The sequence below is a fragment of the Gossypium raimondii genome, chromosome 12 (assembly GCF_025698545.1).
Source record: "Gossypium raimondii isolate GPD5lz chromosome 12, ASM2569854v1, whole genome shotgun sequence".
NCBI lineage: Eukaryota > Viridiplantae > Streptophyta > Magnoliopsida > Malvales > Malvaceae > Gossypium > Gossypium raimondii.
In genome coordinates this window covers 43,412,523-43,435,404 of record NC_068576.1, presented here as the reverse complement: position 1 = coordinate 43,435,404, position 22,882 = coordinate 43,412,523, and the positions used below count along the sequence as shown (strand labels likewise).

Sequence of the window (22,882 nt, the reverse complement as noted above, 5' to 3'; positions counted from 1 at the left end):
CTCGAACCCCGAACCCATTTAGCCACCCAAGTGCCTCATCCTTCATGCCACCCGCAATTAACAGGAACACACTCATCTCCGTAGGGAGACCACAAAGGGACCACTAGGCGTAACAACCTCGTACTATGTTAGAGTCACATCGCACTCCACGACAACACATGTTGGTTGGCTGCATAATCACTATGTCTCGTGTTTGTCAGTGATGTGCCCTTACTGAGTACAAGACTTCATTCTCTATAAATATATTTTAGAACGATGAGAAAGGATCAAACCTCTAGCCTATCAAAAACATTACGCTCTTACAACATTCAACCTCCTTCATTCTCCTTGTTACTTACCTCCCTTCTTCAGCTTTCCGTTTGTTTAAGTAATTCGATTTTCCTTACTCCATCACATCCTCCTCTTTATTTCTTCCTTGACCACTCGTATCAACAAATATCAAAGCATTTGAAATTACAAAACGTATTGTTAGAGTTGTGTAACTCAAATTCCTGTTAAATAAGAGATTATTTGCAAGTCAAGTTAAACAAAATATATTTTATTTCTAGAAGATTTAGTATTTATTAGTATAATATATTTAGCATTTATTAGCATAATTTATTTGACATACGAATTTAGCCTATAAATAGACTCTTTTACAACCTTAGAAAATACACCCATTAAAATATTAGAACTTATAACACTTTTGGAGAAATTTGTGTTTACGTTTTTCGGGTTCTTTGTTTTCAGGTTTCAGGGTTTTATTTCTATCTCCATCTTTGGTACTCTTCGTTCTTTTACCATTATAGTAAAATTATATTTTCTCGTGGTTTTTTATCCTCTTTGGAGGGGGTTTCCCAGCTAAATTTGTGTCCAATTTCTCAATTTCTTCCGCTATTTTTACTTGTTTGTTGCTTAATTAGGTCGATCCTCAACAAGTGGTATCGAAGTAAGTTCAGTTTTCATAGATTAGCTCGTTTAGAGATGGCAGCAATAAGGTTTGACATTGAGAAGTTTGACGGTGTCACAAATTTTAATCTGTGGCAAGTTTGGATGATGACAGTTCTAGTTCAGATCGGCCTGAAAAATGTCATTACCGAGAAAAAGCCTGAGAATCTAATATCAAACAGAATGAGAAGAGCTTGATCAAAAGGCCATGTTTGCAATCCAATTGTGCCTCGCAAATAGGGTATTGCAGGAGGTATTGATGGAGAAAACCTCATTCGTCTTGTGGAAAAGTTAGAAACTCTTTATGCTACTAAGTCTTTGACTAATCATTTAGTGTTGAAACAACGTCTATTTATGTTTCGCATGAACGAGGGTGAGATTCTTAGAGATCACATTAGTCAATTTATTACTCTTTTGAATGATTTAAAGAATATTGAGGTTAAGATTGACTATGGAAATTAGGCTATGCTATTATTGTGCTTTTTACCCTCTTCATACAAGTATTTCAAGAATATCATGATTTATGGCAAAGACAAACTCTAGTTCGAGGATGTGAAGGGTCATTTATTAAGTAAAGACAAACTTGACAATGAGTTTGGTTCAGATAACAATACAGATAGGCAAGCTTCCATTTTGGTAACATCAAAGAAGCGAGACAAAATGTGCCGCTATTGTAAGAAGTTAGGTCATGTCAAAGTAAATTGTTATAAACTCCGAAATAAAAGGACTACTTAGAGTAACGAGAAAGATGTAGTTGGTGCTAATTTGGCCGACGATAGCAGTGATGATTTCTTATTAGTGCCAATGAGCGGTAGCTCCGAGCTTATGTTCGAGTGGATCTTAGATCCGGGATGTTCTTTCCACATGTGTCTTAATAGAGAATGATTCTCCACATACAGTTCGGTTGAAGGTGGAGTTGTGCACATGAGAAACGATTCGTCCAGTAAGGTAATTGATATTGGTACTATTAAAATTAGAATACACGATGGGACGATTATGACATTCTCAGATATCAGATATGTACTTGATTAACGAAAGAATCCTATCTCCTTGAGTATTTTAGACTCGAAAGGTTGCAGAATCAACATCGAGTCGAGCGTCATTAAGGTGTCTCGTGGAGCTCTTGTTTTGTTAAAAGGTAAAATGACCGACAATCTTTATATTATGGAAGGTTCTACAGTGACCGGTGAAACTAGATGTCCCTTGTTTGTTACGGAGTCAAAGTCAACTCGTTTAGAGTGGAGACAACTTGGTCATAGGAGGGAAAAATGTATGATCGTTTCGTTGAAAAGAGTTTATCTTTTTTATGCATGTTTTGAAAAGTCAGGGTGTTGTGTTCGTGAAAATCAGACCTGAGTTAGTTTTGATTTGGTAGTGCACAGGTCGAAGGCTAGAAGTCTTCAAGCTTCTAAGCACAAATTTGACTTAGTTAATTTCCTGCATAGTTCAAGATAGGCCCGTGGTAGGCTTCGACAAAGATGACGTTGTGAGAATTCGTGTCAATGTGGAGATTGTTAGAGTTTGTGACCCAAATTATTGTTAAATAAGAGATTGCTTGCAAATCAAGTTAAACAATATTTATTTTCTTTCTAGAAGATTTAATATTTACTAGTACAATATATTTAGTATTTATTAGCATAATTTATTTGACCTACGAATTTAGCCTATAAATAGACTTTTTTACAACATTAGAAAATACACTTATTAAAAGATTAGATCTTATAACACTTTTGGAGAATTTTGTGTTTACATTTTTAGAGTTCTTTGTTTTTGAGTTTCGGGGTTTAGTTTTCATCTCCGTCTTTTATACTCTTCATTTTTTTCTATTATAATGAAATTATCTTTGCCCGTGGTTTTTTATCCTCTTTGAAGAGGTTTTTCCACGTTAAATTTGTGTTCAATTTCTTAATTTTTTACGCTATTTTTATTTTTTATTACTTAATCAAGTCAATCCCAGCAAGTATATTTAAAATTAGAAGAATTCAATGCAAATCTATTAGACTTGATAAACACAATATGTAGATAAATTTATAAAAATTTACTCCTCAGAAAACCAACATGAAAAGTAACATGTCCGTGCGGGTTTTGGCAATTTGGCAATGACAACCCCACAAATATTTGTCCTATTGCCACGTGTACGTTGATTCTTCATCAATCATCATCCCAAATAAAAATCAAAACAAAAGGGTTAATATGAAAATTGGCCCCTGCACTTGTCTATTTGTACTTAATTGGTTTATAAATTTTTTTGAATCTAGTTAGTACATGAACTTGTATTTCGTCAACCAAATCAGTACCTTCGCATTAACATTGCTAGTTATGTTGACCTGGCATTATTAGCCAATCTGATGGTGCCACATGGTAACTTCTCCATATAACACATGACAAACATAAATTAAAAACTATAATATAAATATATAAATTATATTTGTCATGTGGCACTCTAAGAGGCTACCACTTGGCATCACCATATTTGTTAGAAATGTCACATAAGTACAAACTAACGGTGTTGGTGTGGAGAGATCAACTTGGTTGATAGAATAGAAGTTTAGGGACCAACTCGGTCTAAAAAAATTTAGAGACCAACTGGGTACAAATAGAGAAGTTCAAGGGCTAAATTATATATTATACCAAAACCAAATGGCTTCACTGGTAAATTCATGTCTTCAATGAGGTGGTAATTGGCAATCGGCATTTATAGCAACCTTTGTCTTGGAAACTATGTATATATGCATGTATTGTAAAACAAAGGACAAGGCCAAAACACCAAAATCACTCCTTTTCTTCTACATTTATGCTAGCGAGTTTCAAGTTTCTCAACTGTCTGTAGAACACTTTTGGGAGATGGAAAACAACAAACAAACAAGCAAAAAATTTGATTACTTGGGTTTTTAACTCAATAAACACAGTTCCTCGTAGATAAATTTTCAGTTTTTTCTTTTAAAGCAAAGCAAAGCAAAGCAAAGGTTTATCCTTTTTAGCTTTTCTTTTTTGGGTACTGTTTCTCAGCTCTGAGACAGCCATGGCGGAAACCGGACCGGTACGGTTCACTGGAAATTACCTAGACCCGTCTGCACAAGAATTTTGGCCCGCCCAAAACACTCTATTCCAACCCCAAATTCCTCTCTTCAGACCGTCCCAACTTTACTACCCCTACGCCGCACCCTTAACGTTGTCGTTTTCTGGTGGTGGCGTAGCACAGTTCCATGTGGCGGTACCTGTACCTGCACCTTTGCCAGCAGCGTACGTTACAGGTTCCACGATGGTTTTACCCGAACCGCCGCTTTCTCTTCCGCCTCCAGCTGCGACGGCGACGAGGGCTTTAGTGTTGACGTCCGTTCCATGCGATGTGAGCGAGTGTAAAGTGAGGGAAGAACTGGAAGTGTTCGGGGAAATACGCGGGGTCCAGATGGAAAGGGTGGGAGAAGGAATCGTGACGGTTCATTTCTATGATGTGAGACATGCGGAGCGAGCGTTGAATGTAATACGAGAGAAGCACATGCAACAAGAAGCCAGGGGTGGTGCAGCCGGGTCCGAACCAGGGGAGACCAACGCCTATGCTCCTGAGACTGGACTGATATCGAGGAGAGCTGTTTGGGCCCACTTTATTATTCCGGCCACTAATGCTTTGCCTGACGGGAATAATCAAGGAACTCTTGTAGTTTTCAATCTGGACCCCGGTGTTTCCACTTCTAAGCTCAAAGATATTTTCCAAGCTTATGGTAAGTTTAGTGTTTCGCCTTTCCTTTATGAAAAAGACGGTCAAAAAGGGTTTGATTGGTTGGTACTTAGGCTGCCTTGTTCTATAAATTTGTTGATAGGTCCCGTGAAGGAACTGAGAGAAACGCCGTTGAAGAAGCACCAAAAGTTCTTGGAGTTTTATGATGTAAGAGATGCGGCTAAAGCCTTACGAGAAATGAATGGAAAAGAAATCAATGGGAAGCAAGTTGTAATTGAATTCAGTCGACCCGGAGGGTATAACAGCAAGTTCTTCAATGCTAATACTGCCAACCATGTTAAGCCTTTCAAACCTTGCACTCCCAATATTTCATTCACTGCCAGTAAATATAATCACCCTTCTTCTCCACCGTCGTTAGCTTGTAGATTCTCCGGTTCCGGTAGATATTCTCCCAACATACCTCCCCGTTATTTTCTTTCTCGAAGCCAATCCCCTACCGAGAACCTGTCTGATTCTCGCAAGGGAAGCCCTAATGAGATTAAGGAAAGCAAGAAGAGTTCAGTTGCAACGGCGGTGGTTGGTGGTGGAGCAGCTGCAAACAAGGTTGCGAAGAACCAAAACAACCAGTCCCCACAGAGGATTAGCAACGGGGTTAAGCAGCAGCAATGTAGGGGAAGGCCATGGAAAGGCAAACAAGGGAGGAAATTTGATCCTCGTTTCTTAATAAGCGAAGATGCTATGGCGGAATCGAACTGTAAAGATTCAAGGACCACCGTCATGATTAAGAACATACCCAATAAATATAGGTTTGTCTTTTTTACCAACTGTTACTTAAATAGAAAATAACATGATTGCATTTCTTTTTGTTATTTCATATTTTTATGTGCCTTTGAATATGGCATTTTGCAGTCAGCAGTTGTTGTTGAACATGCTTGACAATCACTGTATTCACTGCAACGAGCAAATTGTCGACGCCGGCGATGATCAGCCTTTATCTTCTTACGATTTCGTCTACCTCCCCATTGATTTCAAGTAATTTTCTTTTCTGCCCCCCCTTTTTTCCTTGAATTTGGACATAGATCCTATATATAAATCCGTTGATAGTGTATTGAAATCAAGATTATTGTATGTATGATTCATTGTTTGCACCTTTTTCTTTGAATTAAAAAAAAAACCCAGCAACAAGTGTAATGTGGGATATGGATTTGTGAACATGACATCCCCGCAAGCAACTTGGAGATTTTACAAGGCCTTCCACCATCAACATTGGGAAGTTTTCAACTCAAGAAAAATCTGTGAAGTCACTTATGCCAGAGTTCAGGTTTTTAATATATTATTTGCCTCATGTTGGACCAAAAACCATTAGGGTCATTCATTCATCATTTATATGGGTCTAATTTGTTTATGAAATGTTTAAAATAGGGATTGCAGGCGTTGAAAGAACATTTTAGAAACTCAAAGTTCCCATGCGAAATGGATCACTATCTTCCAGTAGTTTTTGAGCCGCCTCGAGACGGGAAACAACTGACTGAGCCACTTCCACTTCCTGTAGTTGGTGAAAAGCAGAAGTCCATCGGTGGTCCCTCGCCAAAACCCAATGAAAAACAAGATGATTACTATGAACATAGCGATAGCGTCGAGGAGTGTCATAATGATACATCGCTTGAGGATGGAGGTGGTGCAAGTTCGTACGGCGGAGAAAATAATGCCATCTTCAATCACTTCAAACACTGTGCTCCAGTTGACCAGCAGGAGGGGGAAGTCCACAGTAACAGCGTCAGCCAAAGGCCAAACGACGGCGATTTTGGTTCATGATCAAAGAAAGAATCATTGCTCTTATGGCCTGAACAGTAGTACTACTTTTTTGTGACTTACTACTAGTAGTACTACTTTGCATGGACAAGAGTCATGGAAAATTTGAATGAAATAGAATATAATATTAGTTTTTGATGCAACCAAGGCAGCCTTCTTTCACGCTTCACAGCTGTTTTTGGTGTTAAAAATAGCTGCACCAACCAATGCCCAATGGCGTTGATGTTGATCACCGAGCCTCTCATATAGGTGCCCAAAGTGCCGAACCCACCGCCAGCCTGAGGCGCGCTCTCTCTCTTTCAGGTTAGCTGGGGCCGACCACAATCACATCCATTTACTGCTCTCACCACCACCTCTTCTCTGCCCCTCCATTTTCTCCTGAAATCACTGGATTCGATTAGTTCAGAATGCAGTCTAATCAAATTACAAATGGTGAACAGTTTTTTCCCCCTCAAAATAATTTAAAAATTGATTCATTTATAAACAATTTTTTATAATTTTTAAAAAATCAATTAAATCCTAAAATATTTTTAAAAATTAATTAAAATTTTGGGTAAATTACACTAATAATTATCCAACTATTAATAATTTTTGTCACCAATTGATTAACTATGATATTTTAAAATTGATATAATAATATTTTTAATTTTAATAATTATACGTTATATCGATATAGTTTTAATTTTAAAATATTTAACCTTCAATATGCAGTGTATAATTTAGTTTTTCTTTACTATCTTTTCACTTAAAAAATAAATTTATCAATTAAATTTATCAAAAATATATAAAAATGGAATACTCATTCTTTTAAATTAACTTTTAATGACACAAAGAAAAGAAAAATTTTAAAATATAAAATTAAATTACATAATGTGTAAATATTGAGGGTTATAATTACTATTATGTTAATTTAAAAATTGTCACCATTAATTCAACTAGTTGGTGATTAAAAAATTACTAACAGTTATTTACCCTAAACTTTTTGATTTAGTATGTTTCCACATAAAATGTCAAATGTCACATTAATTATCACGTCAATTGCTACTTTTAATGTGTTAATAAAATATTTTCGAAAATTATATTGTAGGGTTCAATTTCTAAACTTTCAGTTCATTTTCATGTCAATATTTAATATGTCAATAAAATGCTTTTGAAAATTATATTTACTTTAATTTCGAGTGGTAGTTATTCAACTCATCTTTAAATTATTAAGTTGGGGTTCAATCTTCACACATGAAAATAAAACACATTTTACGGCCAACTTTGGAGAACACTTGCGACAAGTGAATTAGCCACGCTATTATCAACTATTACCAACTATGTATCTTAATTTTGGCATTTAAGTTAAGTTTTTTATATTTATTTTCTTTATTAAGAAGTTATTTAATATTTATATTTTTCATTATAATATTTTTAGTTATAAAATCTAAAATTGAATTATTTTTTGAGAAGCCCTTAAGTGATAATTGAACTAGTTGTAATTATTTATATTTGAAATATTTAACTAATCATTGTAATTAAAGAGTCTTAATGAATTCATTTAAATGAGTAGGATATTATTTATAATTATATATGTTTAATATATCTGAATAATTATTGTAATTAATGGATTTGATTGAAGTATAATTGAAAGGTTTAGTATGTGCAACAAGTTCTATAAAGAGGTTGAGGAATAATTTATATCTATATTTTTATAATGTGATCTATTGAGGTGGTGTCACGAGCTACACAACATTAATTTAATTAGTGAAATTATGTACTAAAAGAATCGATAAAACTGTTTTAAGTAAATGATTAATTAATAATACAATGTTTATGGTTTAAACCCAAGGAAAGTTGGCTTATAAACACTTTACTATTTTACTTATAATACAATTTTGGTTAGTTTTTGTATAATATAATCGAAGTATATGGTTGACAAAATCTAGTTAGTTATAATCCATTTTAATTATTTTTTAAAGAAATAATTATACTTCATTAGTCGATGTTAGAATAGCTTAGGTTAAATTCCAAGAATAATCCCGGTATTTATTGTTTTGTGCGGATTAAGTCCCTTTATTTTTATTTGCTCAAAATCTGTCCTACTTTTTAAATTGCTCCTTTTCAGTCCACCCTTCAACTTTGCTAAAAATATTAGGAATAATCACAATTTTAGCCCCTCAACCTTTACAAATTTTGTCAAATTGACCCCTTTTTTTTGCTTAATAATGTTAAAAAATTTACAAAGGTGACAACAAACTAAATATAGAAAAAGAATAAAAACTTACTATTAATCACTACTAAAGAATTGAAACACCAAATACTTTGTATATTTAGTAAATGATGATGTAACCAACCTCTTTTATTGAATATACAAACTAGCTAAACACTTGCCTCTTTGGGTCTTGGAGTACTTCATACCCTATAAATGAATTTTAATGGTTTATGATCAATAGAATGCCTATTGTCTTAATGAAGGCAGTTCAAATTTATTTTGAAAAACATTATTTGCTAACATTTAGATTCATCAACGCTAAATTTCTTATGATTTTTGTTAAAATACACACGTATTTGTTGTTGTTGAATTAGAATTGCATATTAAAATCTCTAGTAATGATTAAGAGTAAGTTTTTGTTTTTTTTCTTTGACATGTTTCGGAAATTTTATATTTTTTAGGTTCTCTATAAAATTTTTTATATATTTTTATAATTTAAGAAAAAGAATTTTTTTTACAAAAGTTAATGGGTTAAATTTGTAACATACCCAATTTTTAATAGAGTTGATAAAAAAATTTAATGAAAGTACTGAAAATAAACAATTCAAACAGTAAAAAGTTATTTTTGAACAAATGAAAATAGAAAGACTAAATTTACACACATCAACAAGTACAAGAGCTATAGTTAAAATTAAATAATTACACTTTATTTCAAGTGTCCAAATACATGGTTAAAAGCACCGAATTTTTTTATCATTCTAAGCAATGGCTATGGGCCTTGGTCTCGCTTAGTGATCTTAGTTAGCATTATAAAGAAAGGTTTTCTAATTCTAATATAATTTGTTTTCATCTTTGTTGAGGAAAGGTACTCTTATCAGAAAACTATCCTAACAGATGGTGTTGTCTCAAGGTCTTCAAATGGTAGGGTTTAAACTCTCAACTTAGGAGACATAAATCACTAGTAAAGTCACAATATATTTGTTTAGCAAGTTAACATTGTCCCCAGCAAAAGCTGATATTTTGCCTCTCAACTCTATGGAGAGCCTAAATATTTGAAAAGACTACTTGAAGCACAAGTTCACATAACGAGAATACATTATAAGGAAGAAAAGTGCGTGGCGCCCGAGTCACCTATTAAAAGAAGTGGTGATCATTTAGCTATAGTAGAGTTTGAGTCTCCAACCTATAGGACAATAGAACAATAGAGAAGGGGCATAGTGCTGTTTGTTCTCATTTTCTGTGGTATGTGACTGTACCCCATGCACGGTCATTCTTGATAGGTGCGGTGACTTTATGAACTCCTATTTCAAGTGACCTCTTTAGACTCTCGAGCTTTTCATAGTCAAAAGAAAAACTCTTAACTTAATCGGAGAATAATATTGACTATTTTGAAGAATTTGTTGATTTTGATCCAACCACACTAGAAAAAGTAATCCAAAAAACTCCAAACCAATACAAATAAGTTAGTATTTGATTGAATTTGGACGAGAAATGAAGAGGGAAAACCGATGGATAAAGTGAAGAGTTGGTTTGGAAAGGGTGACAGGTGGCTTTTACATGACTGATGCCACTGTTGGTAATACTTTTGCAGTTGGTTGCCTGCCATTTTTCGCTTGTGGCTGTCTGCCCCCTGCCTCACTATTCCTCTATTTTCAGCATTTTGGGGGTATTTTGTACCACTTTTCTTGCGGCATTGTATCTGACACCTTCACTTTCTTTTTCCAACAAATTTTGATTCTGAATTTTATATTGTGAAAATAAAAAAGAATAGTGCTTGTGGTATTGGTTTGAAAATTTTGAATGCAAATGTTCAAATTTTATTTGATTTGAAAGGTCAAAAGTGCTTGAACTTAGGAAACTCAAAAAATTCAAGATTGATTGGAGATATTGAAAATGTGGTTATTGAAGGGGATGGCGCATTGGATGCTATGTTGGATGTAAATCTTGTCCTTGAGGATCACTCATTTTGCATATTCCAATTTCAACTCATATTCTCTATACTATTACTGCCAAAATATATGTGGGTTGGTTAGTATTGCCATTAAACACTCTGGATTTGATAAATATTGTACACATATTTTGGTTGTACTGCATGGCAATTGATTAATAATGTTGAGAATTAATACCTATAACAACACTGTGAAATTACATAAAACTATGGCTGGATCTAAGGGTTAAAAATATTTTGATTTTCATGGTTCATTATAGTCATTATTTTATCATAAAGTTGAGTAAAATTATATGCAATTTTGAATATAAAAGTAATTTATTCAAAACAAAGTATATTTTAGCATCATTATTTTATTAGCTTTTGCAATAATTTCTGCTACTTTAAGGCTGATAAAATTACTATTCAGGCATATATGTATGAAGGATTTGTTAAAGACAAAATGCAAATTTTCTTGAGTAATGTTAAAGTTGTGGACCAACCTTTGTAAAGGAATTAGTACACAAATAAATAATAACATTTACAATCAATAATCCCACTGATAAAGCTACTAATAGTAGAACTAAGGAGATCCAAATGGGCAAGAAAACTAGTTATTTATTTATATGATTTGTTGTTTACCTAATATATAGTTGTTTATAAGAAAACTAGGGCTGTACAATAATTATACCAAAACAAAATTAAGATAGAGGAATGATATGATTAAGTCAACTCATCATTAGTAATATAATTTAAATTTTATTATGGTTATATGCTAGTTAGTAATCCAAATATAAACGTGATTGAAGTGGATTAATGAAAGAGAAAGTTAATTCTCTTCTTCCTTGACCGCTTAAGATAACCAAACAAGAGAAAAAAGAAAAGAAAAGAACTTCCTTCTCGAGCCTTTACCATCGGCGTGGCTTGCTAAAGGAAAATTGCTAAGTTTTCTTTGTGATTTTTGTTGAATCCTTGTTACACAATGTTAGATATGAAAAACCAAGCATTAGATTAATGTATTGATAAGTTTTATTTAGTTTTTCCATTCATGGAAAGCTTGAGAAAATTTAAGGTTTAGAGATTTAATTCATGCATGTTGCAACTAGTTAAGACTGTAATAGATTAGGTTAAAATTATAGTAAAAAAATGTTCAATTAAACTTAGATTATATAGTTAAACTATATGTAATTAAGGACTAAATTGTAAGGACATAAACTAAGGGTTAAAAATGAATAATGGTTGTAGGAGGTCTCTGTACTATATTTATTAAGTTAAATTTAAATTCGACTGGGTAAATGGTGAGAAACGAACGTTTCAGATATTAGGATGTATAGGGACTAAATCAAATAAAATGCATTCATGTTTATAATATGTTGGATTGTGTAATTAATGGTTTTTCTCTATTCGGGTTTAATTTTGTAGCTAAAGACAATGCATGATCATCCTCGGAAAAAGGAAATCCAAAGTCGTCAACGAATAGATACTCTAGTTTATGCTCTAATAACTTGAGTTCATAAAATAACTAAATATATATGTTTCAACCAATATATGTTTAGGAATTGTTAACTATAAAAAAGAATGTGTTCGACATGTACATATATACTTGATTGAGTGATTTGTGATCTATTGGTTGGTTGAATGAATATACATATGCTTGATGATATTATAAAATTAATAATGATGATATTTGCCCTATTAACGTTGCCGAATAGAGTCACGAGTATAGTTGGCATGTCATAAGATCCATTTTGATAGGTGGGAGATTTAGTGCTGTGCACTACATATCGTGATAGTTCTTTAATACCCTAGGAGTACGAGCATATTCTGGTGTGGTTGGTGTGATCGGTTCATTTATGCCCAATTAACACTTGATGCATATTTGGTGTGATGGTGGATTGATCTGAATATCCATTCTTGTATCTGATTTGGTTAATAGGGATTAAAAATGTAATATTGCTTGTCGAAACCCTTTTTTTGGATATCAACTTTTTATTTTAAAACGAAAATGGAGTCGCCACTAATCCTTTTTAATTAGGTGTGATTGGATCACCTTAAAACTTAGCCATTTTAATAAAATGTTAGGTTTACTAAAATGGTGATTTTCTGTCTACAAAATCGAGGAAATGAGTTCAGGAGTCGGTTACGTATGAGGAAGGACTAGTACCCTCATAATGCCCAAAATTGATACCTAGTTAATTACTTAATGTCTTGACGTCGAATATTGAGAATCTGAAGAGAATTTAAAATGCTATCCCTTTTTACATGATGTTATTTAATTAAAATATCACTAACTGAATTAAAACTTATGTAAAAGACCTTCTTATCTCGAGGTAACCAAAACGAAAAGGTCATGTCCCGTAAGTTAGGGCACAACATCTCGAATCCTCAAAAATAAGTTATTTAATTTTTACTTAAATCTTATGTGTTTTTATTTTAAAAGGATGTTCTATTATCTCGGTTCAAGGAGAAAGTCGTACCCCGTAAGTTAGGACACGATTTCTCGAATTCCCTAATTAAAGAACATCGTCTTGGTTCTAATTATTTCTTATACATCGGGTAAAAATGAATATAATATTTACTGCGATGTGCAATTAATTTATTTGGGCATTGAATGATTATGTGCAAGCGTAATAGAATACTTAGCAAAAATGGAATTGTTACATAAGTACAAATAAGATAATATTATAAATAAATAATAAAAGAATAAAATAATAGTAGCAATGGTAAATGATAGTACAATATTAATAATATAACTATAATGATAATAATAATAACATTAATCAATGGTAATAATAATAACAATAATCATATTATCATATTTGATAATAAAATAAACATGATAATTCAAAATAAAAATAAAAGATGCACAATTAAAAGGGATAAATGTGAATGACATAAAAGTGCCGAAATAATAAAATAAATAATAAAATAACGATAATAAAATAAAAAATAAGTAGGCAAAGGACTAAATTGAAACCTAAATGAAATTCAAAGTATAAATAAAAAAACAAAAAAATAAATAAAGGGTTAAATCAAAACATGCAAAAGATATAGGGGGCCAAATAGGTAATTATCCCAATCCCATGTCATACCCTTAGGTCAATAGTGGGTCAAAGGACCAAAATGTACGAAAATAAAATAAAAAGGTAAAAATGAAATAAATAAAAAGGAGTATAGGATGAAATTAAAAAAGGAAAAAAAAACGAAGGGTCTAGGAAGAAAATTTCCCAACCCTTCAAAAAACGCGGATCTTAGGGCTATTTGGTTTGGATCTTCGAGTTAGTGTTAAAACAATGTCGTTTCGGGGTTTCTGAAACCAGGCCAAAACGACGTAGTTTCATTAAACCTATATAAGTTAAAAAATATTTTTTAAAAATCATTTTAAAACCTATTTAAAAAAAACATTCTGCCTCTTTTTTTTCTCTCAAGACCTCTCCTCTCCGGTCATGGGGCCAGCGAGTCTCCACCATGGCAACCGGTCATCGATGACGGTGATCGCAGTCTCCGATGACTAAAAAATTGAAAAAGTTCTTCCCGAGCCCCTTTTTCTTGCGTAGATCGTGGATCTGGTGATAGATCCTCCGAAAACTCAATCAAAGTTCGACTGAAAGCCAATAGACCTTTTGGTTTCTCTTCTTCGATGTGGCTGTCGACGAACTCTAAGGGGTTCGAAAACCTGTCAGAGTGGAGGAGGGCCTCCCAGTGGCAATGAACGGGTAAGATTTAAAATCTTATTTTATTTTCTTATATTTTTCGAAATAAAAAGTAAAAAAAAAGATGAACAACTTAGTTTTTTTTTTGTATTCGATTTTTTTCTTATTCTTTTTTTTGTTACGTTACATGGTTTTGATTTTTATAACCGAAATATATTACAAAATATCATTTTTTTCTTTTCTTTTCCTGTTCTCTACTTTTCTATTTTTTCTTTTATTTTTTTCTCTTTTTTGTAGGTACTCGGGGCGATAAACGGCGTTGATGAGCCACATATTGCCACTTTGGTGAAATGGAGTAGAAGAGGCATGCTTGCTGACGTAGAAGAGTCGGCTACTGAAAGGGCTAAGGGGAAACTAGGGTTTCTAATGTGTTTAGGATAGTGGGCTTTGGGTTTAGGTTTTTTTAGATTTTAGGGTTTGCAAATGGATTTGGTCATTGGGCTTGTAATTTGGATTGTTAATGGACTTTTATTTGTTTTTGGTTTTGGTTTTTGTTTTATTTGTTTGGGCCGAGCAAAATTGGGCTTCTACACTTGCCCTTCTTTGCTCATTATCGTGTAACGAGAAGGGAGCAAAGACTTTAAATGAGGACTAATTTTGTCCGGTCTTGTTGAATCTCGACTTCTCTGGTGCTTCTCTTTTTCTAGTAGCCCACTCTTTCAGTCCATTGGTTGCTCTACTTCACTGTATCCGCTCTGTTACAATTTTAGGAAGGCAAGATTTTTGTGTTACAGTTTTATCTTGTTCAATTGCAACTTCAAGGAGATAAGATTTGATGTTGTAGTTTCAATCCATTCCACTACAATTTCAGGGATATATGATTTGTAGGTTCATCTTACTTCACTGCATCTTCAGGGAGATAAGATTCGTTATGGTATATTCAATCTAACTTACTGCAACTTCAGGGATATAGGATTTTTAGCTTCATCTTACTCCATTGCAACGTCAAGGAGATAAGATTCCTTATGGTAGATTCAATCCAACCCACAGCAACTTTAGGGGTATAAAATTTGTAGCTTCATCTTGCTTCACTGCATATTCAGGGAGATAAGATTTATTATGGTAGATTTAATCTGACCCACTCCAACTTCAGGGGTATAGGATTTGTAGCTACTTCTTTCTCCACTGCAACTTCAAGGAGATAAGATTCGCTAATGTAAATTCAATCCGACCCACTACAACTTCAAGGGTATAAGATTTGTAGCTTCATCTACTCCACTGCAACTTCTGGGAGATAAGATTTGCTATGGTAACTTCAATTCGACCCACTACAACTTCAGGGGTATAGAAATTGTAGCTTCAATCTGACCCATTGTAACTTCAGGGGTATAGGAATTGTAGCTTCAATCCGACCCACTACAACTTCAGAGGTATAGGAATTGTAGCTTCAATCCGACCCACTGCAACTTCAGGGGTATAGGAATTGTAGCTTCAATCCGATTCACTGTAACGTTAGGGATATAGGATTCGCCTTTGTAATTTCATTTTGACCCACTGCAACTTCAGGGGTATAAGAATCGTAACTTCATCTTGCTCCATTGCAACTTCAGAGAGGTAAGATTCGCCATTGTAATTTCAATCCGACCCACTACAACTTTAGGGGTATAGGAATTGTAGCTTCAATCCGATCCACTGCAACTTTAGGAATATAATATTCACTATTGTAGTTTTATTTCGACCCATTAGAACTTCAGGGGTATAGGAATTGTAGATTTAATCTGATCCACTATAACTTCAGGGATATAGGATTCACCGTTGTAGTTTTATTCTGACCCACTGCAACTTCAAGGGTATAAGAATTGTAGCTTCAATCCAATCTACTGCAATTTTAGGGATATAAATTCACCATTGTAGTTTCATTTCGACCTACTGCAACTTTAAGGGTATAGGAATTGTAGCTTCACTGATCTGTTACACCACTCTCTAGGAACAGGACCTATAGAATCCATTTTATAGGCTTATATTTTATGCCAAGCGATTAGGATGTTACGATCAGAATGAATCAAATCCTCCTAACTAGATGTATATGAATGATATTTGTATAAATGCAGAATGTCATTTTCAAAAATGGTCCCTGTTTTAATGCTTAGGTTGACATTGCTTATTGTTCGTCAAAGTTCTATCACTGATGTGTTTCCATGCCTTCTTGTTCAAGTCTGGTATCTTTGACAAGAAACTTGAAGAGGTAATCACAATCTGGACTATTCGTTCTAAGATATTTCCAACCTTCAAATTTGGTTAGTTCTAACTAGTGGTCCTATTTCAGGTCCCTGTACTATTAGAAAATTTCAGAGCGATATGCAAAAATCCTTTTATACTTTGACATTGTTAGTCCACTAACCGTTATTTCAATGCAAAAAATGTTTGAACAAGGTCGTAAAAAAATGAATAAGATTGAAATTTATTGGGAGCAAAGCTCTTAATAAAAAGATTAATCAAAGTGGCAAACATTACTAAACATAAAGTGGGTAAAAATGAAGCCAAGTGCCCCAGATATCGCAGTATGAGCTTCTCCGAGCAAACTTGCTGAGGATCAATCTAAGCCTAATATGTGTTTGGGAGAGCTAAAGTACTCTGTTGATGCCCCAAGATGTAAAATTTCTCCTTCTTGTTACCTTTGAGGGGAAACAATTATTACATATCCATTCTTTGGCCGAAATTTGAGCCACCTTTTTCGGGTTTTCAACTCAAAACTCCTTTGGTCTCAAGACACCCTTTATAGGTTTTCGCATTGGCCTCTCTTCGTTTTTAGTTTTTTCTCTTTTTTTAGGTGAAGTATCTCTTGACTGAATCTGAATTCACGGGATTAGGCATGTTTTTGCCATCCATTTCAGAGAGAATCAATGTTCCTCTAGAAAATACTTTCTTTACCATATAAGGTCCTTCTTAATTCAACATCCATTTTCCTCTGAAGTCCTTTTTTTATGGGAAAGATATTTTTCAACACCAGGTTCACCTCATGAAATTCTCTGGGGCAAAGTTTTTTGTTATAAGCTCGTATCATTCATTTTTGGTGTATTTGACCATGAGTTAGCCTCTTTTCTTCGATCAAGTTTAACTGATCATATTGAGATTGGATCTATTCTGCTTTATCTAACTTCAACTCTGATAAAACTCAGAGAGAAGGAATCTTGACTTCAATGGACAAGACTGCCTCCATTCCATAAACCAATGAAAGGTGTTGCCCCAATGGAGGTTGTAACAGACGTTCGATAAGCATAGAAAGCAAATGGTAACTTCTCACGCCAATCTTTATAAGTCTCTATCATTTTCTCCACGATCTTTTTAATGTTCTTATTGACTGCCTCCATTGCACCAATCATTTTTGGGTGATATGGTGACGAGTTGTGATGTTTGATCTTTAATTGACTATAGACCTCCGTTATTGTACTGTTGTTCAAATTTAATGCATTGTGAGATATGATCCTCTCTAGCATTCCATATCAATATATGATCTCTTTCTTCAAGAATTTGCTAACTGTCGACTTTGTGAAATTGGCATAAAAAGTGGCTTCTACCCATTTGGTGAAGTAATTGATGACCACAAAGATGAATCGATGCCTATTGAAGGCTTTTGGAGAGATCGACCCAATGACATCCATGCCCCACATAGAAAAATGCCATGAGAAAGTCATAACGTGAAGAGGTGAGGGAGGCACATGAATTTTGTCTCCATAAATTTGGCACTTATGACATCTCTTGGCCTAATTGATACAATCCCATTTCTTGGTGGACCAATAATATCTGAATCTCATGATTTGCTTGGTCATTGTAAAACCATTAGCATGTGTTTCGCAAACACCTTCATGGACTTCTTCTTGGATTTTCTTAGCCTCAACAGCATCTACACACCTTAGTAACACATGGTCCTTTCTTCTTTTGTATAGGATCTCCCCATCTAGGATGTACATATTGACCAGCCTTCTTAGAATTCTTTTATTATTTTGGGTTACTTGCTTAAGGTATTCATGATTATTTATATATCACAATATGTCCTGGTACCAGGGGTGATAATCTCTTTCTTCTTCCTCGATGTTATAACAATGGGCCAGAGCCTCATAACTGCTCATCTGGATAGGTTTTACATCCTTTTGTTTGTTCACTTTGATCATGGAAGCTAAGGTAGCCAAGACATCGGCCATCTGATTTTCATCTTGCGGGAGGTAGATGAAAGTGATGCCATCAAACTCTTTAATTAACTTGAGAACTATCTTTCGATAATCAATCAACTTAGGATCTCTCGTCTCTCATAGACCTTTGAGTTGATAAATGACTAGTGTAGAGTCCCCATATACTTTCAGTATCTTGATCTTGCATTCTATAGATGCACGGATACCTATGATGCACACCTCGATTCTGCCATATTATTTGTGCAATCAAAATCAAGTTTACTAGTGAAAGGATAATGATCTTTGCCTAAGGATACTAGGATTGCCCCAATTCCGTTACCCATGACATTTAAGGCGTCGTCAAAACTTAAAGGTTGTAGCATACATTAGATCCTCATTTGGAAAATCTAAATTTAAAGGTTCATAGTCCTCTAAAGCTCTACTAGCTAAGAAATCTACTATTACACTTCCCTTTACTGCCTTCTGGTTTACATAGATTATATCAAATTTGGAGAGCAGAATTTGCCACTAAGTCATTCTTTCATTCAACGTGGTTGAATCCACAATGTACTTTAGAGTATCCATCTTCAGGATGAGCCAACTCGAATGATACAACATGTATTATCTCAGCCTCCTGGCAGATTAAGGCGCATCACAACTTCTCAATTGGTGAATACCTTGTCTCGCTTTTAGTAAACTTCTTGCTGAGGTAATGGATTGCTCTTTCTTTCCTCCCTGACTCATCATGTTGGCCAATTAAGCATCCCATAGAATTTCTAAATACTGCCAAGTACAGTAGCAATGGTTTATCTAGGCTAGGTGGCATCAACACTGGGGCATTGGACAAGTAATGCTTAACCTTGTTGAAGGTTTTCTAACATTCCTCATCCTATACACTTGGATTATATTTATTAAGAAGAATAAATATAGGGTCACATTTCTCGGTTAATTGTGAAATGAATCGGGTAATGTGATTTAATCTCCCTAAGAAACCCGAACCTCCTTTTGGGTACGCGATGGTGGTAACCCTTATATGACATTGACTTTATTCGGGTCAATCTCAACCCCTTTCTCGCTGCCTGTAAATCCCACAAATTTACCCGACGTGGTCCCTAAAGTGCATTTTATTGGATTTAGCTTTAGCTAGAATTTTTTCTACCTCAAAAATAGTTTCCTCAAGACTTTCACATACTCTTTTTCTGTTCGAGATTTAGTGATTATATCATCGACACAAAACCTCAATTTCTTTGTGCATCATATCAAAGTTACCATGGCTCTTTAATATGTTGTTCCCACATTTTTTTAGTTCAAATGACATCACTTTATAACAAAATTTTTCCCACATTATTACGAATATGGTCTTCTCCATATCTTTAGAGTGCACATTTATCTATTTATATCCAAAGGAACCATCAATGAATGACTTGCGGTGTTGTCCACTAGGGTATCGATGTGAGGTAATGGGAAATTGTCTTTCGGGCTGGCCTTGTTTAAATCCCTGTAGTGTACACACATTCGTACTTTCCCATCTTTCTTAGGTACGTAGACTATATTGGTTACCCACTCCGAATATTTGACCACTTGTAAGAAACTAGCGTCAAACTGTTTCTTGCCCTTTTCTTTTATTTTCAACAATACGTTTGGTCTCATCCTTCGAAGTTTTTGCTGAACCGACTTACATTATTCCTTTATAGGAAGTCAGTGTACCACGATATCAGTACTTAGACCAGATATGTCCTGATATGACCATGCGAAGACGTCTTTGAATTCTTGAAGTAGCTTAACGAGGTCTCGCCTTGTTTCCGCAGTGATGCAAGTTTTGATATTCACCTCTTTATTTTCTTGTTTATCCCTTAAGCTTACAATTTCCATTGACTCTTTGTGAGGTAGGATCTGTTTCTTATCTTACTTTACCGTACTTAACAAATCAGGAGACAAGTTACAATCCCGATCATCTTCAAAGTCCTAAGGTTCTTTTAGACACATTTCCTGTTCAAAAGGAGACTCTGAGTTAACATCGTCGCTAATGTCATTAATATTCAGAGACCTATTATAGGAATAAAAGGAGACCCAGAGAACAAATAAATTTAATAATAATTATCTGTATGGTATGAGTATGAATGAAATGAAAAAAATAGAAGAATATTTGCCAAATGGGACACAAAGATGCATTGTTTTTATTGAAATAAAATAATGGATATGTGCCTTTTTCACAAAAGGATTACCATTGCTCCCAATCTTAGAGCAATAGGTGTGTTATGGATGTTATTCTAAAATGACCCTAAAAACTACAAAGTTCTCTTCTGCAGTCCAATTGTTTAGAACACTTCCAAGGATGTAAGAACAAATTCTCAATAGGTTCTCTTCTTTAGTTCCCTTTTCGGAGCCACAAATATCTTCTCCTTCCGAACACTTAATATCTTCAAAGAATTCTAATTCTTTGTTATCCATCAGACTTTGCACTAAAGCCCTGAATCCAATTCACTATTGGATCTCATGACCCTTTGTAGCGTAAAACTCACAGTAGCTCCTCACTCCTTTGGGTACCTCCTCTAAATCTTGAATGATCAAACCCACGTCTATCATTTTTTGCCAAACCCATTTTAGAGGGGATTTCACCTCTGCAATATCAGTTTTGGTCCTTTTACCCCCACACTCGATTATCGTATATACCCCTTGGTCAAGATGACTTGGGTAACGGATTTCCTGCCACATTAGGCCCTGGGGATTATCGAACCTTACAATCTCAATCTTTCTAAACCTCTTGATAAACTTCTTGAATGAAGTGCAGTTCTCAATCGAGTACCGTGTTATTCCTGCGTGGTACTCGTATTGAGCATTCGCATCATACCACTTTGGGAATGAAGGTTGCATGGGCTTTAAGTAGAACAGGGATACTACATGCGCCTTAAACAAACTCTGATATGATTCTCCATATGTCATCGGGATAGGCGTGAATTGAAGTTTTTCCTGTGCTTGGCCTTGAGTTGGATTCTTGCCTCGAAAGGCCTTGATGGTTGGTCGTCATTGTCCATGGTTGTGCCACTGTGACCAGTTTGGAATAGCTCTTATTATATACGTTCGCAGTGTTTATTTAATTTTTTTCTTTCTTAGGAAAGACTTTTTAGCACTTTCTCCTGCGTCTATTTTTCTACTCCTTATCGCATTCTCAATCATTTCTCCGGACATAACTATATCTCAGAAGCTCTTGGTAGCACTACCCAGTATATAGTTGATGAACGGGGCTTTTAAAGTGTTGATAAAAAGTATTGTCGTTTTCTTTTCTAGAAGAGGTGGCTGAACTTGTGTTGCCACCTCCCTCCACCTTTGAGCGTACTACCTAAAACTTTCATTTTGCTTCTTTTATATGTTTTGTAGCGTAATTTTATTGAGTGTTATATTGGTCAAATGGTTGTACTATTTCATGAAATCCTGTGCCAAGTCTTTCCATGAATTGATCTTTGCACAGCTCAGCTGATTGTACTATTTGGCGGTTGACCCGATCAAACTGTCCTGGAAACAATGGATTAACAATTAGTCATTATTGATGTACCCCGTCATTCTTCGGCAGAACATTGTGATGTGGGTCTTAGGGCAACTAGTCCCATTATATTTCTCAAATTTTTGAGTTTTGAATTTTGGTGCGAGTGCTAGATTCGAGACTAAACTCACTTCCTTGGCATCAACTCCACAAAGGTAATCAACACTCTTCAAAGCTCTGAATTTCTCCTTCAACCATTTGTATCGATCTTCTAGCTGTTTGGGCAGTTATACTCTTACCCTCTCTATTTCCACCAAGTCATCCAAATCTGAAACAACAGGGTTGGTTGGATTATCTCCAGGATTGGAAACTAAACCCATTAGGTAATTCACCGGTCCTGAGGTGTTGGCTTGGTATTGCTAAGGTCTTATGGTAATGGATACTCTTCGTGGATATGTATCTAGTTGGGCTTGGATGTTCACTAGGGTAAAGCTTGGGGGTATGTTGGGTCATCGTTATCATTTCTAGAGTTCACTGTAGCATTCTTTCCTTTTTCAAATCCACCGGCTAATAATTGGGTCAACTGGCTTATTATGCTCCTTTGGGACTTTTGTATTTGGTGATTCATGTCTTGTTGCACCTTAGCTAATTGGTCCTACAACTGCGTTTGCAACTGGTCTTGTATGTTTTTCTGAATTTGTTCTAGTCTCTCTACCCTTTGATCCATGACTTTTGTTTTACTGTGAGTTTCATAGCGATATTCGGTTGGTACATTCTTGGTGGTTTTTAGGGTAACTATCATAATTTTGATTAATTATGGTATTTTTATGGAATTTAATGCATGAAATGTAATGCTAATGAATGCAAAAGAGCACTGATTCTAGTTCAGTTCCATTAGAACTTTACTAGAAAATAGTTTCTTTACATAAAATGAATACTTCCATTTTATCAAGAAACCCCTTTTCTATGGAAAGCTCTCTATTTAGCAATTGAACACGAATCAACACCTTTCCTCTAAAGTGAGAATGCAATACAAACAC

The 22,882-nt window shown here is 34.7% G+C and overlaps 1 pseudogene; it reads left to right on the top strand.

Annotated features, from left to right (window-relative positions):
- Nucleotides 1-3,687: 3,687 nt before the first annotated feature.
- LOC105764302 (protein terminal ear1-like) lies at nucleotides 3,688-6,561 on the top strand (annotated as a pseudogene).
- Nucleotides 6,562-22,882: the final 16,321 nt, after the last annotated feature.